Source organism: Aotus nancymaae, unplaced genomic scaffold, assembly GCF_030222135.1.
Source record: "Aotus nancymaae isolate 86718 unplaced genomic scaffold, 86718_ANA_hifiasm-v0.15.2.pri h1tg000008l, whole genome shotgun sequence".
Classification (NCBI taxonomy): Eukaryota; Metazoa; Chordata; class Mammalia; order Primates; family Aotidae; genus Aotus; species Aotus nancymaae.
The window spans coordinates 55,141,555-55,168,498 of record NW_026988419.1 but is presented as its reverse complement, the minus strand read 5'-3'; the positions used below and the strand labels follow the sequence as shown (position 1 = coordinate 55,168,498).

The 26,944-nt window shown below is 35.6% G+C and overlaps 1 long non-coding RNA gene across 1 annotated transcript in view; it reads right to left on the bottom strand.

Moving 5' to 3' along the window:
* Positions 1-5,562: 5,562 nt before the first annotated feature.
* Positions 5,563-26,944, bottom strand: part of LOC135273662 (uncharacterized) — a 98,166-nt gene continuing 76,784 nt past the window's right edge. The window contains exon 4 of the long non-coding RNA XR_010341454.1: positions 5,563-5,651. This is a non-coding gene — a long non-coding RNA (uncharacterized LOC135273662). The remainder of the gene's footprint in view (positions 5,652-26,944) is intronic.

Genomic DNA, 26,944 nt, shown 5'->3' with positions numbered 1-26,944 from the left:
GCTATGCATTAAAGTTCATTGAAGGACTTTGCAGCTCAGGATGAAATCTAATCAATGAGATGTGACCTGTGCAAATTCAATTTTCAAAGGGCAGCTGTGAAGTTTAGGACTACTAAATTAGAAATCTGAGTTGATAATTTTGTATTTTTCTCCTGCATTTTATAACAATTACAATTTATGTGTCATTTACTTCTTTTTTTTTTTTTTGAGATGGAGTTTCACTCTTGTCACCCAGGCTGGAGTACAGTGGCACAATCTCTGCTCACTGCAACCTCCGCTTACTGGGTTCAAGCAATTCACCTACCTCAGCCTCCCAAGTAGCTGGGATTACAGATACCCACAACCATGTCTGGCTAAATTTTGTATTTTTAGTAGAGATGGGGTTTCACCATGTTGACCAGGCTGGTCTCGAACTCCTGACCTCAGGTAATCCACCAGACTCACCCTCCCAAAATGCTGAGATTATAGGTGTGAGCCACTGCACCTGACTGTGTCATTTACTTTTTTTTTTTTTTTTTTTTGAGATGGAGTTTCACTCTTGTTACTCAGGCTGGAGCGCAATGGTATGATCTCAGCTCACTGCAACCTCCGCCTCCTGGGTTCAAGCAATTCTCCCACCTCAGCCTCCCGAGTAGCTGTGACTACAGGCGTGTGCCACCATGCCCAGCTAATTTTTGTATTTTTAGCAGAGATGGGGTTTCACCATGTTGACCAGGATGGTCTCGATCTCTTGACCTTGTGATCCACCTGCCTCAGCCTCCCAAAGTGCTGGGATTATAGGCGTGAGCCACCGTGCCCAGCTGGTTATTTACTTTTTAAAGTCAGTTAACATTGACTTTGTTCTTTTGGCTTTCTGGTTAAATATACCTGGTGCTTGAGTTACTAGCAGACATTTTGAGTTAATAATAAGACCATTATTTTCACTATTCTTTTTTGAACTAAAGATATAAGTAGAGTTCATTTGGACCCGTTCCCCAGCTCATCCCAAAAAAATCACTAATCCTTACAAGGTGGTATAATAGAAAGAGCACTAGAACAAGACCTAAGAGATCAGGGTTCTGGCGCCTTTGGATATTACTTCATTAGTGATGAGAGAGGAGACATCTTGGATTGGGGACTTTGGGTACCCTGTGAACAAAGTCACCCACAAGGAAACACGAATTAAGCATATTGCCTTCCCCATTTTTCTCTCCTCCTTCCCGACATAGACATCCCTCCTTAAATTCAAAGTGAATGCAATCATTGTCAATTACTCAATCTTTATGCTAACCATATTACTACTTCATTCTATCTTAAATAAATGAATGATAATTTGGTCATCTTATTTATCAAAGTATTCTCAAGCTGAAACTTGGAAAGTCTTGGGATATAAAATGTCACAAAGTCAATAGGTTATGGATATTTAGCAACTCAATAGGCAAATCTTTTCCAACACCAATGAGAAGGGTTTACAATTTAATTTAACTAAAAAGCAAAGTTACATATATTCTCTTTATAGAAGTAGGTAGCATGTAAAGAAAATAATTTAATGTGGCCGGGCGCGGTGGCTCAAGCCTGTAATCCTAGCACTTTGGGAGGCCGAGGCGGGTGGATCACGAGGTCAAGAGATCGAGACCATCCCGGTCAACATGGTGAAACCCCGTCTCTACTAAAAATACAAAAAATTAGCTGGGCATGGTGGCGCGTGCCTGTAATCCCAGCTACTTAGGAGGCTGAGGCAGGAGAATTGCCTGAATCCGGGAGGCGGAGGTTGCGGTGAGCCGAGATCGCGCCATTGCACTCCAGCCTGGGTAACGAGCGAAACTCCGTCTCAAAAAAAAAAAAAAAAAAAAAAAAAAAAATTTAATGTAAATATTCTCCTTAGAAAATGCATGTTAATCTACTATAACAAAATAAGATTTGAATATTTTCCTTTTACAAATATTTTACTAAGAAATATGAAATGTAAGGTTTCTATTTCAAATAATTTTTCTAAATACTTTCCAACACTGCTTACAAAGAAAAAAACGCAAATCTTTAGTATGTGGTGAGTTCAGTCGTTATATAGTACTTTGCCTTTATTTTTCAATGGAATGAAAAGAAATGATAAATTTATAAATTCTGTAAAGCCCAAATCATTTCTTACTTTATAATACACTAACCCAAAAACTTAATAAAAGCTTTAATTCTACCCCTAAAAAGAAGCTAAATGGCTAACATTAAGTTGCCATGGTAATTTTCTCTGATGAAGTGTTTAAGTGAGCTAAGATACTACTCATGTGGCTTTATGTTAAAGCCCTCAGTAAACACATATTTTTTCACCTTGAAATGAATTACATTCCAAAGGATGGAGAAGAGATACATCTGTGTAAAGTTCAGTCATTTTTAGAGTCATGCGTTTCAGAGCTGGAGGTGCTGAGAGGAGGCATCTCTCCTTCCTCAGAGCTTCATCAACACCATGCTCACATCTGTCAAAGCACACAGCACTCTGAAGCCCAGTGGTCTTTATTCTACTAAAAGGAGAGTTCCTTAAGGAGAGGGATTATATCTTATTTCTTTTGTTATTCCAGGATCTAACTTGTATTTTCAATTGTGTTCGATAAACTGTAGGCGAATAAATAGCTCATGGCCCAATCCAAGAGGGATGTTACATTCAAAAGAAGCCAGTAGAAGCCGAATAACTTGTTAGGTCATACAGTTAGTTAGAAGCAGGATGAAAATCCAGATCTTTTTATTTTCATGCTGTGGAAATCTTAGTTGGCAAGTTAAATCTAGGTATTGAAAATGGGTTGACTGTAGGGTGTGGCTCATGATGACTGGTTTATACACCTTTGTATGAAGGTGTTGTCTTAAATATTGTAAATGTAATAAATTAATCATTCTAATTCACGGAGATATCTAGCATGAATGCCCAGTGATCCAGAATGCAGTGGATTCGAATTCTAGTTCAGACACCAGCTGCATGGCCTTGATAAGTTCTTCAGTGTAATCCTCAGACACTCTTCTGTAAAGTAGACACAATAGTAGCTACCTCATAGGAGTTGTAAGGACCAGACAAAACAACAAGCGTAGAACACAAGCTCAGGGTCAGCCACATAGTCACCAGCACGGCAATTTAAACTGCTTTAGAGGGATTTGTTTAGTGAATGAAAAAAATAGATCCAACTAAAAAAATATTCAAAATATGTATACATATGTATGTATATTTTTAAATATAATTTAATATGAACCCACATTCTTTTTTTTTAGTATTTACATATATATTATGTATATACAGAGGGAAAAATTTCAGATAAAAGGACAACAAAATATTAAGATGATTGAGTAGTGGAAGTTTGTTTTCATCTATATTTGTATATAGTTTCTATGATAAGCATGAGTAAGAATTTGTATAAAATAGATTTACATATTTATCTTTAAAAATAAATTTTGACTTTTATCAAAAATGGGATTTGGTTTAAATCTCATTTATTTGGGGATAAATCCTAAAATTACTTTCACATGTGAGCTACTGACAATGCCAAAATTATCGGAATTTTTCCCCAAAATGTTGCTGGGATTTTATTTTTAATTAATTTAGTTAATTTTTGCATCTATTTACTGATTTTATTTAATACTTAACATGTAACGGGCAGTGTTCTAAATGGTTTATGAATATTAACTCAATTAAGAAAGAGTAATAATACCTTATTTGGAGAGAAAAATAACTAAACTTAGGAGTAAGACATACCTAGAATTAAAAGGAAAAAAGCATAATCTAACTTTTCAGACTAATGAAAAACACAGGGCAAATATAAAATTCCTGTGAATTATTTTATTCACATATACATCATAGCCAGCAAAATAATCTAGCTTAAATACATTCTGCTAAGAAATGAGTCACTACTTTCAAAATAATTTGGACGTGGTTTTACAAGGCACGATTTTACAAGGAAATCATCAAAAAACTCTGTAAACTATGTAACAGGCTCTATATTGTTTTCTCTATACCATATTGTTTTCTCTCTAACCAAAACTACCAATTGCTGTTGTCTCCATGAAATTCAAGTATACAATTACAAATGTAATAATAAGATCGAGGAATCTTTCTCATTATCTCCCCATCATGCTCTTTTCTGCACACACAAGATCTCCACAAAGCCAACAGGCAGAGACTCCGTAGCTGTGGAGGTCACAGAGGGGGCACAGCAGTGGGTAAGACTCGAGCTGGTAGTCAATATGATATACTTCTAGAATCAGTAATAATAGCCCCAAATAACATGGGAATATCATCATAATATATGATGGACTATCATTTTTTCTTGCCGTTCCTCATGTGGCTGTGATGACTATAACTCAACAACAAATTTGTTGTAGAACCTTCAAAGAAGGTGAGGGGGAATATGAGTGGGCTTGCGTATGTCTGTTCTGGGAACATATGATTTTTTTTCTAATATAAATCCAAAGATATTCACAACCATATTTGCTTCACGTGTAGAAGTGGCTACTCTTAAATATCAATATTCCAAAGGCTAACCACACCAAATTTGTCACTTCTGTCACTGAAATGCTGAGCAATATAGAAAGAACTACAAGCTCTTAGGGAAAGGAAGAATCACTACTAGTGTTCCTGAGCTGAGTGCTTCAGGAAAACCACCCTTACAAAGATCAGTGGCTACAGCTTAACCTGGGAGAGAGCAGTTGTTTTCCAACCTGCCTTAATGTTCATTCAGCACCAGAAGATGAGCTTATGTTCAAAGTCTGAAATCATAAGCATTTAGATCAATGAAACAATAGAGTCAGCCTCAGATGCCCTGATTCTCCCTTCTGACATACCTGTACTGACTTCAGGAAGTCAGACATGTGCAATAGCTAATGGCTGCCCTGGCAATTATTTTCATACCAAGAAAGAAGAGAGCAGAGGATTATTAAACATTTTCCATCTGGGAATAAATCAAGGAGCTTTTCCAACTTCACAGCAAAAAACAGAAGTCCTTAGAAAAATGTTATTCAATTTCTTTAGAAAACTCCTATGCTGTATTAGTCTGTTTTCACACTGCTTTAAAGAACTTCCCTGAGACTGGGTAATTTATAAAGGAAAGAAGTTTAATTGACTCACCGTTCTGCATGGCTGGAGAAGCCTCAGGAAACTTACTATCATTGAGGAAGGAGAAGCAGGCACCCTTCTTCGCAAGGTGGCAGGAGAAAGAGAAAAGCCCAGGCAAAACTGCCATTTATAAAATCATCAAATCTTTTGAGAATGCACTTCTATCACCAGAGCAGCATGGAGGAAACTACCTCCCATGATTCAATCACCTCCTCAACACATGGGGAGGAGTCCCCTCAACACATGGGGATTATGGGGATTACAATTTGAGATGAGATTTGGGTGGGAACACAGCCAAACCATATTATATGCACATCCTAGAAGATACACCAAAGTTTGAAGCCCCCTAAGTCCAAAGATGGATAGGGCTCTAAAAATAAAACAATAGCAATAAATAGGAAATTGAAGCAGAAAGGGAGTTAGGATTCAACACACCCAGTCCTCCAGCCCCTATCCCTTTACCGATAAGAAAACAAAGATCAGAAACTTACCCCAAGTCATACAGTGCATTTCAGGCAGAGCCAGGGTTGGAACCCACAGCAGACTGCAGACTCTTGACACAGTATCCTCCCACTGTAACAGGCTGCTGCACAGTAGGAAATGGGAAGCCACTGAAGGTTTTTGAGCAAATAAATAGCATGATCATCTTTGTGTTTCAGGAAGATCAATTGGAATTTAAAAGATCAGTATTAGCACAACACAGCATCAGTCCAGGGCCACAGAAACAGGAACTAAGGGAACAGAATGGAAGGGGAAAGATTCAAGTGATATTTCAAACCTGCTTGTTTGCAGGCTTTGTGAAGGCAAAGCCAGTTGTATCCCCAGCTCCTAATACTGTGCCCAGTGCATAAAATGCAGGCAGTCACCACTTACTAAATGGACAAATGTTTTAAAGAAGTAGAAAAGACAGGAATCAGTGACTGACTGCATAAAAGGAAGGGAAGGTGCCAAAAATTACCTCGAAGTTTGTGAGTTACATGGATGAGAGAATGTTGAAGAAATTGGTGGTTTGAGCACAAGGAAAAAGTGAAATCTTGGAGGTCATCTAGAGTGGACCTGGAGAGGGCTTTCTGGAATGACCAACATAGAAGTAATCAGTGAAGCCATAGAACAAGTGAGAACGCCACCAAATTACAAAAATAGAAACAGAGCTAGAGATATCCGTGGGGTTAATCCATGTGCACTTGTAGAGTATACATGGGAATGGTTTTAAACTAATAGTTCTCCATATCTGGATAACTGAAAGAACAACAGAGTTGGCATTTGACAAAAATAAGGGGCAAAATTTCAAACCCAAGCTCAAAGTCAATGTGAAATTTTTAAACAGAAAGACCCAAATGTGTGCATAGAGTAGCAGCCATAAAATTTTCACTTCTATGAACTTGTCCAGAATTTTACAATCAGGAAACCTTAATAAACCCTCATGATTTTCAAAACATAAACCCTCATGATTTTCATTTTAACATCTGTATAAATTTTGAGTTTTATGACAAAGAAAAATTTTAATTTCAAAATATATACTAGGTATAGGGGGCATCATAATCTTTTCAGGGGCTGGACCAGGTAGCAGACAAGCCCTGACATCCCCACCCCTGGGAGCAACAGCATTTGCATGCATCCTTTCTGCAGGATCCCTAGGGAGAAGTCACCTGCCCATGTCTGCTGCTGGCCGCAGCAACCTTCTCAGGGGTATCCTGCAGCTTTTCCACTCCTTCCATCCACCTGGTCAATCACATATGGGTCAGCCCTTTGAAATGGAAATATATAAGTATATAGTGTGGTTATTACTTAAGGTCATAGAATCCTAGAACCATAAAAATCAAGATTCATAGTCTGTTAGAGCTAATTATGACCTTAGAGATGAGCTAGTTAAATCCCCTTGAAGGAACTGGGAACAAAATCTGACTATCCCTCCAAAGATAGAAGGGCTAGGTTTTTAACTGAGGTTGGTGTTTTAGGATCTGTGGGTGGAAAGGGAGGCTGAGAGTGGGTTTGCCCTCCTCCAGCTGTAGAATGAGCACTTGTGGAAACAGCACAAGGCAGAAGGACTTGAAAACCACAGATACGAGAGCAAACAGGATGGCAAATAGGATGTGGGATCTGAAGAAGTGACAGAAGGTGACTGGACAATCAGTGGAGGTGTGTCAGGGTGGGGATGGTTCTTACAGACCCTTCGGGTGAGTTACTCCTACAGTAACCTGGCACTGCTGTGAATTAGGGATATCCACTTCCTTCCCCTGAAGAGAGATTCCTCCAACATTCATGGCATTACGGTTGACTGTCATCACTAGTGGTGGAAATAAGAGTTTTTAAACAAAGGGAAAAATACAATAAGATCACAAGTATTAGCTAAGCATGATGGAACTATGTGTTTATTATAAAGAAGAGTAACATTAAAATGCCAAAAGAAAATTAAAGCCACCGACTTGTATTGGGTATGTATAAAGACGTCCAGTTATCTTTCAATACACTTTCAATATATTTTTTCTGTTTTCTCACTGGCCTCTCTACCTACCTACATTTTTTCAAAAAAAAAATCATTCCTGCCTTCATTTGTTTATTATTTACTCAGTAAATATGTTTTGTTTGCCTAATATGTGTTGGACACTAGGTATACAATAGCTCACAAAATTGCATGGAGCTTTCAAAGAATAATTTTAATTCCCTATAACAGATATTCAACTTATTTCATCATTTATTCTTTTTTTCCTAAAAACAACTCTGTTTTCATAGAAGTCAGTTCCGTTAAGCTGAGACTATTTCTTTTTGGGAAAAGGAGAGAAAATAAAAAGTTTCTCCTTTACAGTAAAACTGGCATTTCATGTACATTTATCCTCAAAGTGGGCAGGAATTTATAATCTGTTCCTTAGAAATATTCAGAAATAATTGGAAAATCACCCTCATTTATATTTGCTTTTGACAGGAGTCTGTTTGTAATATCCTCATTTGCCCTGTTCAGTTTGCCTTGGATTGCAACGTTATTCAGTGCCTATGCTCTTAAGAGTAACTCTTCCCAGCCTCTATCCATGCCAACTTCTTTCAACACTTAACTAACCTGTGGATAGTGAGGTTGCAGTAAATTATTCTCAACTTTATCTTTAATATGGTCAACAGGCAGTATTTTCTGCAAAAGGCATTTACTCCTAACTGAAAGGAGAAGAAAGCTAACTCTAGTTTCCTGTGGGCCCAGTCCCTTGTGAATTCCAAGAGGGAGAAAAAGGTTAATTGCTAACAGTTCTGTGCATGTGTCACTTACAACTTACCACTGGATTCCTTCAGTCTAACACCCTTTCAGCAGTAGCATTTAGCACATTGAGACCAGACAGAGTTTTTTATTGCTTACTTCAATAAGATACAGGGTGAGTTTAAAGGAGGCGATCTTTAAGATTTATCTGTGTGTTCCAGAATAAGAGTTCAATAATTCCTTTAATCCATGTTGTCATCTCCCTTGGCCTTTTGCTTTACTTTAGTCTTTTAACATTACACCTTATTTTAATACCAGTTATCAGAATCCATATACTAATTCAACCTAACAAGACCTGTAGTATGAGCCTATTACAAGTAAAGTACTGAACCAGGTATTCATATTGCACTTAATAATTATACCATATTTCACAGGCAAGTAAGCTGTTTTCATAACCACACTTTACAATTTATCTTTAAAAGATCTTTGACAACAAATCAAAGGTGTTAATTGGATAAATTTTTCTTAAGAAGAAAATGTAGTCTTATAACATCCCTTAACACTAGCTGAAGCAGTGGACATAAAAACTGCAAACGTTCCCAGCACTTTGGGAGGCCGAGGCGGGTGGATCACAAGGTCAAGAGATTGAGACCATCTTGGTCAACATGGTGAAACCCCGTCTCTACGAAAAATACAAAAAATTAGCTGGGCATGGTGGCACGTGCCTGTAATCCCAGCTACTCAGGAGGCTGAGGTAGGAGAATTGCCTGAACCCAGGAGGCGGAGGTTGCAGTGAGCCGAGATCGCGCCGTTGCACTCCAGCCTGGGTAACAAGAGCGAAACTCCGTCTCAAAAAAAAAAAAAAAGAAAAGAAAAAGAAAAAAAAAAACTGCAAATGTACCACAGAAATAATTTAAATTTAGTGAACAGGATCAGTAGAAGTAAAAGGCAGCCTTTAAATAGAATTTGTGGATCCAAAGTTTCTTCTGGAAACTTTAAAACTATATTTATATTTATTACTAGATTAGTCAATCAATTGATCTGTCTGTCTGCCTATCTCATATCTATCGGTAAATGTGTATAGATATATTCTTAAACACACTTAGTTCTTAGTGTATTTAATTTTCCACTACAGACTTCATTTCTAAGCTATTTTGGGTTACAGCAACAGCATTACCTTGAAATTTCACAAAATCTTCCACATCTATGATGTCTCTAGATAATCATCAAGAGAGAGCTAAGCACTCCAACACTTATAAACAATAGAAATCATTTCCATCCTACAAGTAAATCAACAGAATCATCTGTCCTTATTTCACATACATATCCGAAAACAGAACCTCTGTGCATCATGTGGTTTATCCTCTATCTGAAATAATTACCATCTTTAGCATCATACACTTGATATAATTTTGCAACTCAGGGGTTTCTTAGAAATCCACTCATCCATTATTTCTGCAACTGCCTTCCAAAAAATATTCATGTGCTTAAACATGCTAATAGGTGTTTGAGGAAACAATGTCTGTGTTCAAATAAAATTTGAAATGTTTTTTCTGGGAGCTTGTGGTGCACATTTTAGCATGTAATAAGGCTGAGAAGATCTGCTATTGAAAAAAAACAAGGGGAGGAGTTTATATTTTACTCTCTGAATATATTTTTATTTATTATTATATACAAAAATATTGTTTTGTACAAAAATATTGCATGCTACGTGTATAATAAATGATGAAATAGATCTCAGAGAAAGTGAAGAAAGAGACATGGGGAAAGATGTGATCAGTCCCAATGAGGAATGTAACTTTAAAAATTAAGAGATATGTCTGACGAGCATTTCTATAAAGTTTTACGTGAAGTGCTATATATCTCTTCTTTGGTGTCTTTAAGAATCACATTTCTTGACAGAGTAAGAGAGAGAAGAAAGGAAAGATGGAGGAAAGGAGGAATGAAGAGAGAAAGAAACTGTTAAAGTTTGTTTAACCCTGTGCTTCCAAAATTCATCTGTGAACCCTTTTTTTCAAAGAGTATTTGTAAACACTGCAGAAATGCTGGCAGATGCTTAACAACCAGCTCTTGGGAAAGGGAGGGGGCCTGGTTTGTAGCACTTGCCCATTTCCATAGTGTAAATAATCCCAACCATGGCCAGTAATAAACTGTCAATATGATGTCACTGGCTTCCAAGCTTCTGGCTCCAGCACACCACTGCCAGTGTTGCTTGGAGTAGAGTTTTAGAAATGTTGAGCTTGTGTATCTTACTCTTCTTCCCAGTCCTCACTCCTGTATACATATGTGCTTTAAAGATGAAAAAAACTAAGGCCCAAAGAGGTTATGTGACTGTTCAAACTACACAGCTACTCATCTTCACTGGCATCTAAACTAATTTCTAAATTAAAACATGATTCCATACTATCTAAAGTAAAAATTCAACTACATGAAAAAGAAGCATAGTGCTGTAGAGTCAGTAATAAAGAAGGCCCTTACCTCATAAATATAAATTGCACATCGAGATCTTTTAGCTGCTCAGCTCCTCTTCCTGGAATTAGCATAACTTGGATAATATATATGTATTACCAATATATTTTAAGAGTAATAAGAAATTTGAGCCCATTTGTTCATAAATATTTTCAAATCCTTAATCAAAAGAGATTGCATACGAATTAAAAATATTATTATAAAGTCATTCAAGTCTTAAAATCTTTTGGATCTTTGTCTCACCTAGAAGTAACTCTCTGAGGATAGAGAACATACCTTACTTAGAAACAAGGAAAGTTCACTCTTGCTTATTTTACTCTTTTTGTTGTTCAGACTTTTCCTTGTAATCCATAATTTATCTTGTATTTTTTACTTTTCTTATATTTTCAAAAGATAAGGATTTGTGGGGATACATGCTTTTAAAACAGAATTGTTTTTTATGTAAATCTATACATATATATATCAATAAATTTGTTTTTGTTTGTTCAATGTGATGCTACTTCCTTAGGTTCAAAGATGATAATATAAATTTGTTTATCATTATCCTTTGTGGCAGAGAAGTGTCTGTGAGCATTTCTCTAAAAGGATTTGTCATATAAATCCCAGGCTCTTCCCTGCTGGCTTTTACTAATCTCAGACAAATCCTTTAATCTCTTAAAACTTTGATTTCCTTATTCATAAAAGAATAATAGAATAATAGTAATATATACTTCATGGGGAAGAAAAACTCAAATACATAGATTTTGAGAATTCATTATGAAGTTTGTGAATTTCACCCTAACTTTTGACTATTTTACAACACCGTTAACTGTTTCACCAAGAGCTTGATGAGAAAAAGAGTAAGGGCTAAAGTTTGTTTTTTTTTAAATTATCTCTAGATTGAAATCATTTAGATTCTCCTACCTTCTTGTTGAGAATGGAAGCCAAGAGTTAGCAACAGTGGATAGTAGATTTCTTGTAAGTATAATAATGGACTTGCCTTGCCACTATAATTATTTAATGAGCAGCATCAATAAAAGGACAGTTTTAAAAATAAGGACCTTACAAAACTCAATAAACCACAGATACAAGATGAAAAGAAAGAAAGGAGCTTAAGAAAAGTAGAAAGAATTAAGATAAATGGAGCTCCCTGCTGGCTGGGCCACTTTCCTAAGTTGAACCACACTTTACATCTCAGGTATATAATAACTAACATTCATTCTGTAATGATGCATATCTGATTTTTTCAGATTTTCTGATGAAATTCTGCAAATTTTTGTTTTTTTAACTTTTAACTTTAACTCTATCTCCAAGTTTCACTGTGGTTGCAAAGTGATTGGTTCCTTTGACAATGCATACACAGCATTCAAGAAGGGAATTTCCTCATAGGTATCCTAAGATCTGCTGGAAAATTCCAACCAAAACAGGTATGGATCACTGGAACCAAGTCTACAAAAGTCAGTTCATCAAACAGCTTGTGAGTACAACTACTTTATAAGAGAGACTTTGCTGAAAATCCTGAAAATGATGTTATATGAAAAAGAAGAAAATTGTAACTAATATTTAAATAGGACTTTAATTTTACCCAGTGTTTTCCCCATGTTATCTCTCTTAATCCTCACAATAATGTTCATAACCTATATTATCCCAGTTTTATGGATTAAAAAGCTGAAGTTTTAAGAAGTTGACTTATTTAAATCAATAGAAGACTGTCAGAGAAGACTTTGAGATTCATATACCAAATTCTGTGCCCCTCCCATACCACATTAACTCTTAGAAATGAACTTGACTTTTGCTCCTAATATTCATCTAGTTACTGATGCCAGCTAGTCCCCAAATCCTGAGGAACCAGCAAAGGTCAAGGAAATAGTTGCCTCTACATATTTGCAATAGGCCTTTGACATACAAATGCAGTGGTAATAAGGTCATATACCAAAGAGCCCTTCCTCTGTAATTGGACAATACAAGGTGCAAATCCTGGCTGCAATGCTTACCTGGGCAAGTTACCTAACATCTTAGAATCTCAGTTTTCTCAACTGTACAATAGGAATAACGATAGCACTTACAGCATTGTTGTGAGGATTAAATGGGGCTAAACACAAGAAGCACTTAGCACACAGCAAGCACTCAATAAATGTTAGCTTAAAAAATAGATAGATTTATGTGGCTGTATGGTATTCTTTAGACTATATAGCCTATAGTCTATAGCTTTTAGACTATATAGTCTATATAGCCTTTAAACTACATAGTCTATATAGTCTCCATTGACTAGGAGAATCAATGAGACTTAAAACTGTCCATCCAACTGAGGTAACCAATTAGATACATATGAAAATTCTGTAGTCACTACCATCTCTGATGCCAAAAATACTGCTGGTAAATAGTACTAAACTCTTTAAAAGTATAGAGTATATAGAAATAAAAAATTTAAATATATATCAAATTCAGTACAAGAGATTTAAATTTAAACATGATCTCTAAGACTCCAGTCCAAAAATTCGATGACTCCGTGATAACTTGGTACTCGTTATTGGTATAATGGGTTTACCAAAGGCAATTACTCAGTTTCATTATCTTGCCTTTTAATCTCTTAACAAAAATCTGGCCTAAAATTAAAATTAAAGGTATTCAACTCAAGACACACACAGAATGTTTACATAAGTCCCATCACTTGGGGCTTAACTGTTCACTCCTGTCTGAAGAAATCTAAAAGCCACCCAGGCCACCAACTTAATTATATCCAGGATGCGCACCAGAGGTGAAAAGCCTCCTAGAACTGTTTTTCAATCATCATCTCTCCAACTGAGCTGGACTAGTGACATTAAAACCAGCAATTAAAAGCCTCAAGTTTAGAAATAACATTCAGTTTCCCAAGTCTCCAAATGGCAAAGGTTAAGTGAATTATGTGGAGATAATTCGCCAAAGTCCCAAGGGAGGGTCCTGCTAACTTCAGATTGCTGGCTGTCTCAGTCTTATTTTTTTCTTCTCAACTGATGTGCTTCTTGTCATGGTGCTGCCAATGCAAATGGCAGGAAAATAAGAAAAGTTGCAGATGGGGAAAATAAAATCCTTTCAATATGTTTTGCAAGGGGAAGTCATGCGATTAGCACATTCGGTGTTTCTGTAACACAGAAAGCTGTCTCCTCCAGCTATTTTCAAGAATAATTGTGAGTAAATTTACACTCACCTCATATTAAAAATATTTGAAATCTTTACTGTGTTGTTTTGCTACTTAAATTGGATGGTGTCGCTGGGCATCTTACTGTGTGAGACTATAATGGGACCTGCAATTCTCCTCCAGGCTGAATTAGAACCACCCATTACACCTCGAGTTGTGTGGTAACACCTCCACAGTGTTTCCAATTAACTTTGTAAGTTTTTAATCAGTGACAAATGCATCTTTGTAAATTCAATTTACCTTTTATTGCAGCACTATAAACCGTCTTGCAGCATTCCGATACGTTGTGAACATTTTACTTGCTACTGACATAAGACAGCTGTTGGACCTACAACAAAGGCTAAGCTTTATGAGTTACCTGAATTAGGATGTAGGTGAAGTAATTAAACCCCAAAGAGAAAGAGGGGGGAAATAGATAGCCCTCCATGATCCATGTACACCAATAGGTAGACAGGGTCTCCTGAAGCAACTCTGAAGCTGAAACATTCAAGATTAAAACCCCAGAAACTCCCTTCTGGTTTAAACTCACAATATGTTGAAAGAGGTAGATAAGTGAAAGGTCAGGCACATTTTATTAATAAATCCATACAGCTATTTGTTTTTCTTTTTAATCAGATTCAAATGCATCCTGTTAAAGAGCCATGGGTGATTAGATCATAAATCTGTACGACCTTGAAGATGATGAAGGAAATGCTTCTCTGTAAAGTGATCATCATGCTGCCAGTTCCATCATTTACACATTTTTACAGGTGCAAGGAAAAGGTTTAATTTCAAATTGCTTGCAAAAATCACTCAAAATAAAATATTACTTTATAAGATCTCCAGATAATAAAGTAAATGAATTAAATATACTACTTGAAAATGGATTTTTATTTTTGTTTCTATCTTGGCTCCTAAAATCTACAAAAAGCAAAAAATAACAGAAGGAGTAGTATAGGTGTTTGACCTCACTGTACTCACTGTAGGAGTCTAGCTTAAGTTTTGTTTTGTTTGCATATTATTAATAACACATTATTAACTTGTTGCCTCTTGTAGCATATTACTTACAATTATTAACATATTTAAGTTTAATTACTTACAATTAATGTAAGTATTATGGTCATAAGACATATCTTTTGTTACATATTTAATGAAAAGTCTTCATTTTTATATAGGCAGCAAATTTATGGATGACATTTATGGTTTTTTCCTAAAATACTGAAGAATTCTTTTTGTCTTATTTTTAGATTTATCACCCAATCATAAGACATTTGACATTCAAGATGTAGATCTGAGTCTTGCTATTTTCACATTGAAAATACTGCAAATGTTAAAATTTGTCAAGAGTTTTTAGACCCTAGCATTAACTCATTCATTCATTCATTTATTCATCAAGCATATTAAGTAACTAATATCTGCCAGGGATAAATAGTGAGTAAAAATGTAGCTCATTTCCTAAAGATCAAAGATTACAAATACAAGAAAAATTTCAGACCTATATTTATATATTGCTTACTTCACACCTCTATTTAGACTTTATGTGGTTTTAAAAATCAGCCATAACCTAAAACTTTTTATTAAATCTGTGCATTGTTACCATTTCTAAACCATGGGCTTGGCTTTTTTGACCTTTTCTGAAGGGCATACTCTTTGAATGCTGTTTTGATTCTTCTATGTGTATCATAGAGCCTTTTGATATCTTATGAATTCTTTATAATACACACACAAACTAGTCAAAATACTACTTTGATTTTCATAACCCTATTTTTCTTCATTCTTTATTATGTGTATTAAAGAAATTAGAAAATGCTTGACAGGTTACTATATAGCTACTTTAGAATGTAGGAATTAAAAATGGAAAGCACTCTTTTAAATTCCAATAAACTGGTCATCCGTTTCTCACCATTTCCTCTGAGTGCTCAGAAAAATATGACCAGATGAAGGAGTGGAGTTTCAGCAGACAATATTGAGTTTATGTTCTTTATTCCACAGTGTGCTGTTCACCCAATGGAAGGAATACTCTGATGGCAGTCTTCTGAATTCCAGGACTAAAGGAATCAGTGCCCTGCCACAGCACAGAAATTAGATAGAGAGGCCTTTGAGGGATTACTAAGCCTTCCCCACCTCTGTTCTCAGTGTAACACTCACAAAAACAATCCAAGTTTGCCAAATGGATGGACAGAGAGGTGGCCTCTCAGCACTCAGGCTTTCGTGATTATTTCCCAGGATCTCATCTGACATCTCATCTCAATGTGACAGCAGAACACACCTTAATGATGGGGCAAATCAGAAGAGAGAATCAAAAGCCTTGGAGAAGTGCCTGAGTATAGTGGCTAAGCCGTATGTAGATACCACTGATTAAGAGCTTGAAATTTCCAGGCACTGAGTTCGTCACAAAAACCCTATGTGATGGATGAGAAAACTGAGTCTCAGGGGTTTTCCTGAAGTTACAAAACTTTGGAACTGGAATTCAAACCCATGTCAGCCAGCTCCAAAGCCTACCCTCTTAACCACTGCAGCACTTTGCCTCTCAGATGCCAAGAGGTCATACTATCACTAAAGCCTAAATCCTTATTCTTTAAAACATAAAGCTTAAAATCTATGACTTGCTTCTTTAGTAACAAAGTTTACACCCCCAGAGACCCATCCTTATGTGAAAACTAAATAACTATTGTTATATTTCAATTCTACTTCTTTTACTTTATGTTGCCAAATTGTGTTTGATAGAGACTATTTCCATCATTGTAACTACACATTGGACTTGAAGATCCTCTCTAAAATACCAGAGTTTGCCCTATCTTGATTGCAAAACATGCCTCTATTTTAGAAAAGTAGATGAATCCCTCCCCTCCCCTGATTATTTCAATTTTAACCATCTTTACCAAAAGTGGCCAAAGCCACTTTACCATAATTTATGCTTAACTTTTTAAATAAAAGTCTTCTAATAGTGGTCCTTGCATAAGAAGGATTTTATAGTATTGTATGTGATATGTAAAGTGTTTCCACTAAAACAAATCTAAAATAAGGTTTGTATATATTCTGCATTATTTAGTGATATAGGACTCTAGCTCTTGAAGTAATTAATTAGGGATCATTGGGAATTATCATTTTGGATCCTGGTCAGGGAACATTTTAAAAAATCAATGAATATTGGAGGCTTCACTTTCTTCACACCCAAAAGAAAAAAAAAAAGATTAAAAACAAATTGCTTGGGTATTGTCAGGCATTCCCAGCACACTCACATCTGGTACTGTCTGCAACAGCTCAATCAATAGAGAAGAGTAATGTAATAATTGCTACAACATCTTTTGTAATTCCTCATTGTGGTAGCAACAGCATTTCAATAATATTCAGAGAGACTATTTATGATGCTTAAGGTAACAGGCTTCTACCATGCACAGAATAATAAAATTCAGCAGATATTTAACCCTTAGTGTGAAAAACCTTTAGTGAAAGTAAAGAAGCAGTTAAGTTTAAACTGAAGTCATCAAATATTCTCTATGCCAGACAATAGTCACAGCATGTTGAGTCATGGAGCATTTGAATAGGCAAAATAGTTCTTGATGACCATTAATTAAGAGGGAACTAGTTGAATAAAATATGGTATATCCACACAGTTGAAGATTATGCAATTGTTAAAATGAACAAAAACTGAAGATGCTCTCTGTGATATAAAAAATTCCAAGGCATTTTGTTGAGTAAACAAAGCAAAACACAGAATACTGTGTCTAGGAGCTATCTTTTCTGCAAAAAGAGAGGAAAATTACAAATATACATTTGCACTTACTTCTGTTTGCATAAGGAAACTCTGAAGACTATATCTAAAACTAGGGGATGGAGATCCCATTCTCATGACATGCTTACTTCACATTGCATGCCTGTATCAAAACATTTCATGTACCCTACAAATATACATACTTACTATGTACCAAAAAAATTAAAAATTTTAAAAATAACAATAATAACTATAACTATAACTATAAAGTTTTTACCTGAGTGTATGTGTGGTGCTTGGGGGCACTGGAATGGATGGATGACATGAATGAGTACAACACGTTTATATATACATATTATACTTATATTTAATTTTTGAAACATACGAATGTATTACTTATTCAATGAATTAAATTAAAAGTTGTTTAAGTAATGTACCTACTATTAACAGGAACTAGTGAAATAAATATGGTAAATTAATAGAGTGGAATACTACGTGGCTGTGAAACAATAAGGAGGCTCTTTATGTATAGATACAGAAAGATCTCTCAGATATGTTATTGTGTTTAAAAGAAAATCAGAGTAATGTTCTTAATGCGCTACCATCTTAGTGGAAGGAAAAGGACCATCACTGTGTGTTTACTTGCATAGCACTCTCTTTGAAGGGACATCCAGGAAATGAATAACTGTGGTTGGTTGTGTAGAGGAGAGCCACTATGCGGTCTGGCTTGGGAGTGGAAGGGAGACTTTTCATTGCCTTTTATGCTTTATTCTTACCTATTTCAACATATTATCTTTTCATAAAAATAAAACTCAAGCACTTAGATCATTTTTTAAAACAGCATTAATTATAATTACTGGGGTTTTCTAGAAAAAGAAAAGAATGAATTACTAAATTGATCTCAGAATTAGAGAAAGGAAGAAAATCAAGTGCTCTTAAAGCTTAAGCTGTGTAAGTCAACCCTTGAATGAGATCTAATTTCTCAAACCATCTAATTCATCAAACTACTACTCCAACTGCAACTGCCAACATTTTTTACTTTTTACTCTGCTCATTTGACTGCAATGTATGCCCATTAATTCAAATTTAGCTTAATAAAATTAACTGGATTTATTTCTTACCAGATATATAAATAACTGTCATGTTGTCTTTCACCAGCTCCATCCTCCACTCCAAGAAAAGCAAACTAAATGGATTGAGATTGAGTAATTTAAGTTTTACCTGGTTCATTATCAGTTTCAATAATTTATGCATTTTAAGCAGCTGCTTGTCTTCTGCTTAGGTGTCAGTCATGCAAATTAGCAAGACCTCAAAGAAACTAGTCTATAATAAACCAAGTTTTAAACTAAGTATTTCACAGGGTTGTCTTTCCCTGTGCAGATTTTAACAGCGTAAAGCACCCACACTTCCACATTGTAGTGGAAAGATTATGAGCCTAAGCACATCTAGGGTTTAATCTTGACTCTTGCCACTTAGAAGCCACATGTCCTTGGACAAATCATTCAACCTCTTTGAGCCTCAGTTTTCCTTACCTGTAAAATGGGAATGATAATACCTCTTCACAGGGCTGTCATGTGAATCATATAAGATATTAAAGTGCTTAGTAGCATGCCTGATACTAGGGTGACCAAAAGTCCTGGTTTGTCTGAGACTCTCAAGTTTCATTTAGCAACCCAAGTCCTAGGAAAACTCTCAATCCCAGGCAAACCAAAACAGCTAGTCAATGTATCTGGTACACAATAAATATTTAATGGAATATCCATTGAAGTGACTTTCAAAGGGAAATTCTGAGTGTATAGACCAGGGAGGACAGTAGTGTCCTCAGTAAATTGCTTTTATTGCTTTTAGTGTAAAAGATACAAAAGGACACAAAAAATTCTGCAATTTTTAGGCAATGGAAATACAAAATAAGCAGGGAAGAGTAACTTGTCTTTGGAGCCAGTCTGACTGGCCTCAGTGCCACTGGGCCTTGGTTTCATCATGGATAAATGAGAAGTTTAGACCTGCTGTTTCCTACTCTAAGATTCGATTTCAGGAATAAGATTCTCAAATGATGTGAGAAATTCTTGAACACCCACAAAAGCAGATGAAAAAGCTCAACATCCCTTTGTCTTGTCAGCCCCTCCAATATTGTGGCCATTGGAACATTAACTACTCTGTGAAAAACGTTCCACTAAGTAGGAACAAAGTGAAGAAGACTCATCCATGCCCTTCATTCATGTAGCACAGAGTCAGAGCATTTTTGCCAGCCAGAATCTGAAAAAGCTCTAGCAAGAAGTGGTTACCAGTTGGACCTGAAGGCTGAGTAAAAAGTTAATAGGCAACTGAGTAATTGAGGGCAGAGGCAACTGCCTGAAGGAGGGAGAATGCTAGTCATTTAGAATCCTACTGCGCTGGGTTTGGTGAAAGCAGATAAGAAGAAATATTCTGGAACGCTATTTTACAAGGGTCATAGCAATATCATCAGGATTTCCAAGGGGGAAAGAATGTGGAGGTCTTGGAAAATGAGGAGGAGAAAGGAGATGAGAACTTGAAGTGGCAACAGAGTAGCAAGGGCAAGGAAAGTTTTCCACAGTAAAGAGGGGAGATTTGAACATGTTTGTAAATATATGAAAAATTAGCAGCAGAAAGAGAGCACAGTTAGAAAGGTACACATAGAGGAGGAGTAAGGAACTTTTTTCTTTATAGCTTTGTACCTACAAGAAGAAAAGAAAATTTCAGAGAAGCTGAAAATGCTGGAATTTGGGCTTGATGGTCTCAACACAGTAAAATAACATGCAATGCCTTCCTTTTAGCTAATTTAATTATCACCTCAGTTTGTTGAATTATCTTCATGTGCATGTACTAAGGACAGTGGTGCTTAATTAATGGGATGGAATACTAACAACGTCTCGGTTAAGTGAAGGTTTGTTGACGATTTCAAACAAATTCTGCCTTGTTCCAACTCTGATTTTGAATTTTATAAAAAAATTAGTCTACTCTCCTTTCTTGGCAATGAAAGTATAAACACTGACTTTTAAAAAAAATAGAATGTATATGGATTTTTTAACAAAATATATTTTAAGAAAAAAGGTTAATTATAGAAGACATAAAAAATAAAGACAGATGTAAAGAGGAAAATTTTTCACATAGCCCCAACACAAACACTATTATTTTTGGGGCAAGTATTTCCTTCTAGTTTTTTTTTTTCTAGGCATTTTTTTACAGTTATGGTAGTATGCAAATAAATGTCACAGTTGGTTTTTTTGTTTCACTTACTTGTAGAAAACAGAAATTTTCTCAAATTACTATAACTTTTTACAAGACTTTGCTTACATGAAGCATTTTAGCATCTGCATTCCATGATGAGGATATACTATACATTACTTAGCCACACACCTATTTGGTCATTTGGGTTGTTTTTAATTTTTTACTATTATATAATGTAGCAATGTGCAACAACTGTGCACAAAAGGAGTTTTCTAGTTTACTTAGGATCATTTTCTCAACTTTGATTTCCCAGAAATGTAGTTATTTTTAAACAGATGTATTGAGTATTTTTCAGTTACTGCATAATTCACCCCTTTTTAGTGTATAATTCAATGGTTTTTTATATGTTCACAGATAAATGAAACTGTCACCAAAGACAATTTTGGAACATTTTTATTATCCCCAAAAGAAACCCAGTACCCTTTAGCTACCACTTCCCTACCCTTTTTTCAGCATCCCCTTTCAACCACCCCTACTAATAGTCAGCATTCTGTCTCCATAGATTTCTCTGTTCTGGATATTTTATATGATTAGAATTAGGCAATATGTGGTCTTATGTAACCGACTTCTTTCACTTAATGTTTCTGCTGTAATGTTTCCAAGGCTCATACATGTTGTAGCCTTCAGTACTTCACTCCTTTGCAGCCAAATAATATTCCACTGTGGGGATATACTACATTTTGTTTATCCATTTGTCAGTTGATGGACATTTGGGTTGTTTCCATATATTACTATTATGAATAATCCTACTAGAAACATTTGTGTAGAAGTTTCTATGTGGACATACATTTTCATTTTTCTTGGGTATATACAAGAAATGGAATTTCTAGGACATAGGACTAGAAGTGTAATTCTTACTTCAAAGAGTTTAGACACTGTAATCTCCTAATATGTATCTTGAAATGCTCTTCAAAAGCGTTTTAATTCTGATTGAAGCTCTTGTTGCTGTTTGTGGTCAGTTGGTTCTGGAGGAGCAATAATGTCACAAAGTAAAAGGCTAGGATATTGCTGTACAATGGAGACAAAATGTGAGTCTTATGTGTAATTTTTAATTTTCTAATAGCCACATTTTTAAAAGTAGTAACAGGTAAAATTAATTATAATGATCTATTTTATTGAACACAACATATCCAAACTATTATCTTTTCAATCTGTAATTAATAGAATTCTTTTTTTTTTTTTTAGAGACTGAATTTCACTCTTGTGGCCCAGGCTGGAGTGCAGTGGCACAATCTTGGCTTATTGCAACTTTGCCTTCCGGGTTCAAGTGATTCTCCTGCTTCAGCCTCCCAAGTAGCTGGGATTACAGGCATGTGTCACCACACCTGGCTAATTTGTGTATTTTTAGTAAAAATAGGGTTTTACCCTGCTGGCCAGGCTGGTCTCAAACTCCTGATCTCAGGTAATCTACCTGCCTCGGCCTCCCAAAGTGCTGGGATTACAGGAGTAAGCCACCGCACCTGGCCAATATAATACTTTTTAATGAGATATTTTACATTCTATTTTATTCACATTCCATTTCTGAAATCTACTATGTATTTTCCACATAAGCATATCTCAATTTGAACTAGTCACATTTCAAATGCTTTATAGCCACATGTGGCCAATGGCTACTATATTGAAGAGTGCAGATTTAGGAGTTTGACTGACTATATTTTCTTTGAAGTTAGTGGAAAGTTACTTTTTAAAACATAGCCTCACAATTATTTCCCATTATGTTTCTCTATTTAATAAAGAATAAAGCACAAACAAAATTTGGCTAACTGAAGATTCCTCCTAGATAGAGAATGGTTAACTAAGTGCTGATTACTTTCGTGTACCACTTTATATTTTTACCTGATGAACAACAATGTATAACGTGTCAAAAAAAAGTTCATTTAAAAATATCTGCTCTTTTATTCGAGTTAATTTTGACAGACCCTGGAGCTGTTTTTGCTTCTTGAATCTACGTAATTGTGCTGATGCTAAACACCAATGCTAACATTCCCCAAATTGGTGAATAATTTTCTTTATTGGGTCTTTAATGGTGAAATAAACAAGAAAGAAGAAAAGGCAAGAAATAAATTTCACTGTGCTATGCTGGTGAAAACCATGTTTTCCAATTTATTCTTCACACAATAAAACCTATTTGATCTGAGATCCCATATAATCCCAGGACACAACAATCCTTTTCTGTTGTATGGCAACTTCCTGCCATGCATAATTATTTTGCAAAAGCATATCAGGTCAGAGATGAAGCAGAGAATGGGGGAAAGAGTCCATGGTGACCTGAGGCAGATTTTTTACTGTTACGAATCAGTTGGATAGTTATTACCACCTGGCATTGCTAATGAGTCTAGTCAGGAAAACAAAGCTGCTAAGCATTCCGCAGCAGACTGCACTGCAGTCCAGCACTGGGGGAGTCTTTGGGGGTCTGCTGAGCATCTGAAAATACATTTTAAAGTGTTTTGCCTATTATAGAAATCAAATGTCTTAGTTTCTGATTTTTTAAAGAAATAGGTTACTTAAAAGCATTATCTGTTGTTGATTCTTTTGTACTTCTGTTAACTAAATATTTTACTGTGTTCATAAAATAATTCTAAAACCTTAAGTGTATCTTATGGATTAAAATTTTTTATTCATAGTATTTTCAGAGGAAGTAGACCATCTCTTCCAAGAAAATGTTTCCACTACTAATTCAAATTGCCTTTAAGCAACCTAAATAAAGACACCATACAGTGCAGTCATTCAGAGCAGGAATTCTGATGTCAGAGAGTTCTGGATTCAAATTTGAGCTCTGCTACTGACCAGACCTGTGCCCTGAAGCAAGTTACTTTTCTGTGCAAGATCTCTCTCCTGAAAATAGAAATAACGAGAGTATTTTAAGAATCAAATTAGATAATGAATGTATGGTGCTTAGCAGAATGCCTGTCACTACAATTTTGTTGTTTTTTTTTTATTGTTTTATTACATCCATCTCATGAATTCCAAGCCTTAACAGCATAGAGAATAGCAAATAAAAGATCCAGGGAATAGAAAATCATCAAGCATCAATTATTATGTTGCCTAGGTCCTACGCTATGTAAAAGGAAAGCACAGTTATCCCACAAGTTGTGAGAACTAGGGAAAAGAGAACTGGAGTGATGGGAAGAGGAAGTAGTAGGAAACATGAAAGTCGCTTAATTACCAAGAAGATGCTTTACTAATATATCCCACATGTTGCTAATTAATTCAGTATATACTTATTGAGCACTAAGTATATGCAAAACACTGTGCTAAGTGCTAGAGTGTTCTGGAGTTAGAAAGATCAGACATGTTATCTACCTTCAATAATCTTAAAGCCCAGCAGAGTGGTTGCCTTCATTATATCTGTACCACCTTGCCTCGTAGTCACTGGCTTGCTTGTCAGCCTTAGTCTATTGATTATGAGCAGGTATACTGTCATTCACATTTGTACCTCTTCACTTAAGCACAATGCCTTGCTCCTAAAAAGTACCCAATAAATGTTTGTGGAAGTAAATTCCTTATCATGAAGGAGAGAATCAATCATTGTGTGATTTCCAACTATACTATGTAAGCTCCTAGAAGGCAAATACATGTGCTTGTAAATTTCTTGATGCCAAGAGAAAGGCGTTTTTGATATTAGGTTGGGAGTTATGCCAATATTAAAATACTGCATCATTGTTAAAATGAGAGTTGCTATGCAATATCAAAATGCAGTTATTGCAGTCTCCATTTTCAATAGGCCTCGTTAGTCACAGGTGCATAATATATACATTTCATTGCACTGTAGTATCTAATTAAAGGAAATAAAGCAATGAAAATGTGTTCTCTATAAATAGGCTCTTTCCTTGAGGTTTGGAAAACCTATTTTTTGATGAGATACTGTAAAGAAACTTTACATTGAGTCATAAATGCTGTAACATCATGATTTATTATTCATTCACATTATTTTAGTTTACTCATCTATTAAAATACATTATAAAATGTAGACAATTATGTTTAAATTAGGAAAAACTGATTGTACAATATGTGTATGTTTTCCAATTCTCATGTGGATGTAATAGATGGCTCAGAATACTGTTGCAGTTTATTTGATAAAATTATGGTTTGAGGAATATATTCTTTCTGATGTTTTGTGAAGTGGATTGTACATTGCTATATTACTGAACTTTTTTGGCTATGGAAGTTTGCAGCTGAGGCTTTGACGGCAGAGTGGAGGCAGGCTATAGACACTCCTTCTCTATCGAAGCTGATTATAATTGGTAGTCAGGAATCAAATTATCTACAGCCTAATCCAAGTATAATGACTTTCCATTAATCTGTGATGGGATTTTATTTCTTTATTATGAGCTAAATGTGTAAACACAAAAGAATTAGCAAAGCCATTTTGGCACGATTTAATTCTCAGGGCTCCCTCTGCTGGTAGTGAAAGATGACAAATTTACAGAGCACTTAAGAATGAGGGCAGTATCATTATTACCACAATTTTGCCATTTATATTAGAGCTAAATTTATTGTTGGACACTTATGCAATAAAACCAATGTTTTGGTTTACAGCTAGCCAGTTTTCCCATTAAAGATTAAGTGATATTTCTGTGGTTGAATTAATTAGTCTTTTCATCACTGAAAATTGAGCTATTTTGTATTAAAAATAAATATTTGCCAGTTATACAGAGTAATTTATAACATCACTTATACAAATTATTACCCACAGCTTACATAAATAAAAATGGAACACTTAATAGAGACATAGTGAAGATTTATTAGCTACCCAAACTACTTCATTCTCCCCTATAATTTCTATACAACAAATACCGCACATACCATCTGATAAAAAAAATACTTCCTGAGACATAATTCCCATCTCAATGTAATATATATATTACATAAAAATTTGAGGCTGGGCATGGTGGATCATGACTGTAATCCGAACAAGTTTTGGGAGGCCAAGGCGAGTGGATCACTTGAGGTCAGGAGTTCGAGACCAGCCTGACCAATGTAGTGAAACCCTGTTTGTACTAAAAACACAAGAATTAGCTGGGTGTAGTGATGCGCACCTGTAATCCCACCTACTCAGGAGGCTGAAGCAAGAGAATCACTTGAACTGGGGAGGCGGAGGCTGCAGTGTCACTGCACTCCAGCCTGGGCAACAGAACAAGTCTCTGTCTCAAAAAAAAAAAAAGAAAGAAAAAAGTTGGAAAAAAATATTCAAAGTGGAATCCCTGAGACTGCATACTCATGTACATGAGTGTTCTTTTGAATCTGAAATGTATTTTCATATTTATTATCATATTGTATCCTAACAACCCTAGAAATAGAGCAGAGACTATCAACCTAATTTGACAAATACAGAAACAGAGGTCAGAGAGTTTAAATGATTGTCACCAAGTTATACACTAGTTAGTGGAAAAGAGAGTTTTCTTCCAACAAGGCTCAAAAGCCTCTGTCTCTTGAGAACTATTTAATAAAAAGGCATCAAGAAAATTATTTAAATAATCTAGCTTTTTATTAATGATGTTGTCTTGGATGGCTTGTCCATATTTGTACTTCACAATACCCTATTCAGACCAGCTCTCAATGAATCCAAATCTTCTGAGAGCTGTAGACGAATTTCAATTAAGGGTTCTGTCAATGAATGAAAGATGGCATGAGGGAACAGGCCAGGTAGAGTTCTAGTCAGGATCTGGAGAGACCTCCAGCTAGTGTTCAGCTAAAATTGTGCAAATGTAGGCATTGTCCTCTTCTGAGACTTTTTTTTTTTATCTAAAAGGGACCACTCTATCATTATCCACTATGCTGGTACTTAGAAGGTGGGCTATTTTCTCAAAACTCCAAGTTTCAAGATCATTCAGGAAGTGATAAGAGTTCTGTTATTGTATAGAACTATAAAACCTGGGTTCTAATTAGGTCAGGCTCAAGATAAAAACAAATGAATAATACAGTTCCCAGGAGTCACCTAGACTATAAGGAGAGAATCTTTTGAAACCAAATCACGAACTTAGCTTTTTACATGCATAAGTGCACAACCTTTTAGCAAAATTTAATGACAGAGTTGAGACCAAAGATTCTGGTCTAACAATCCTCAGTGAAATTGGTTTGATGGTTTCAGTTCAGTGCATATCGTGAAAGCACTCTGGCACAATT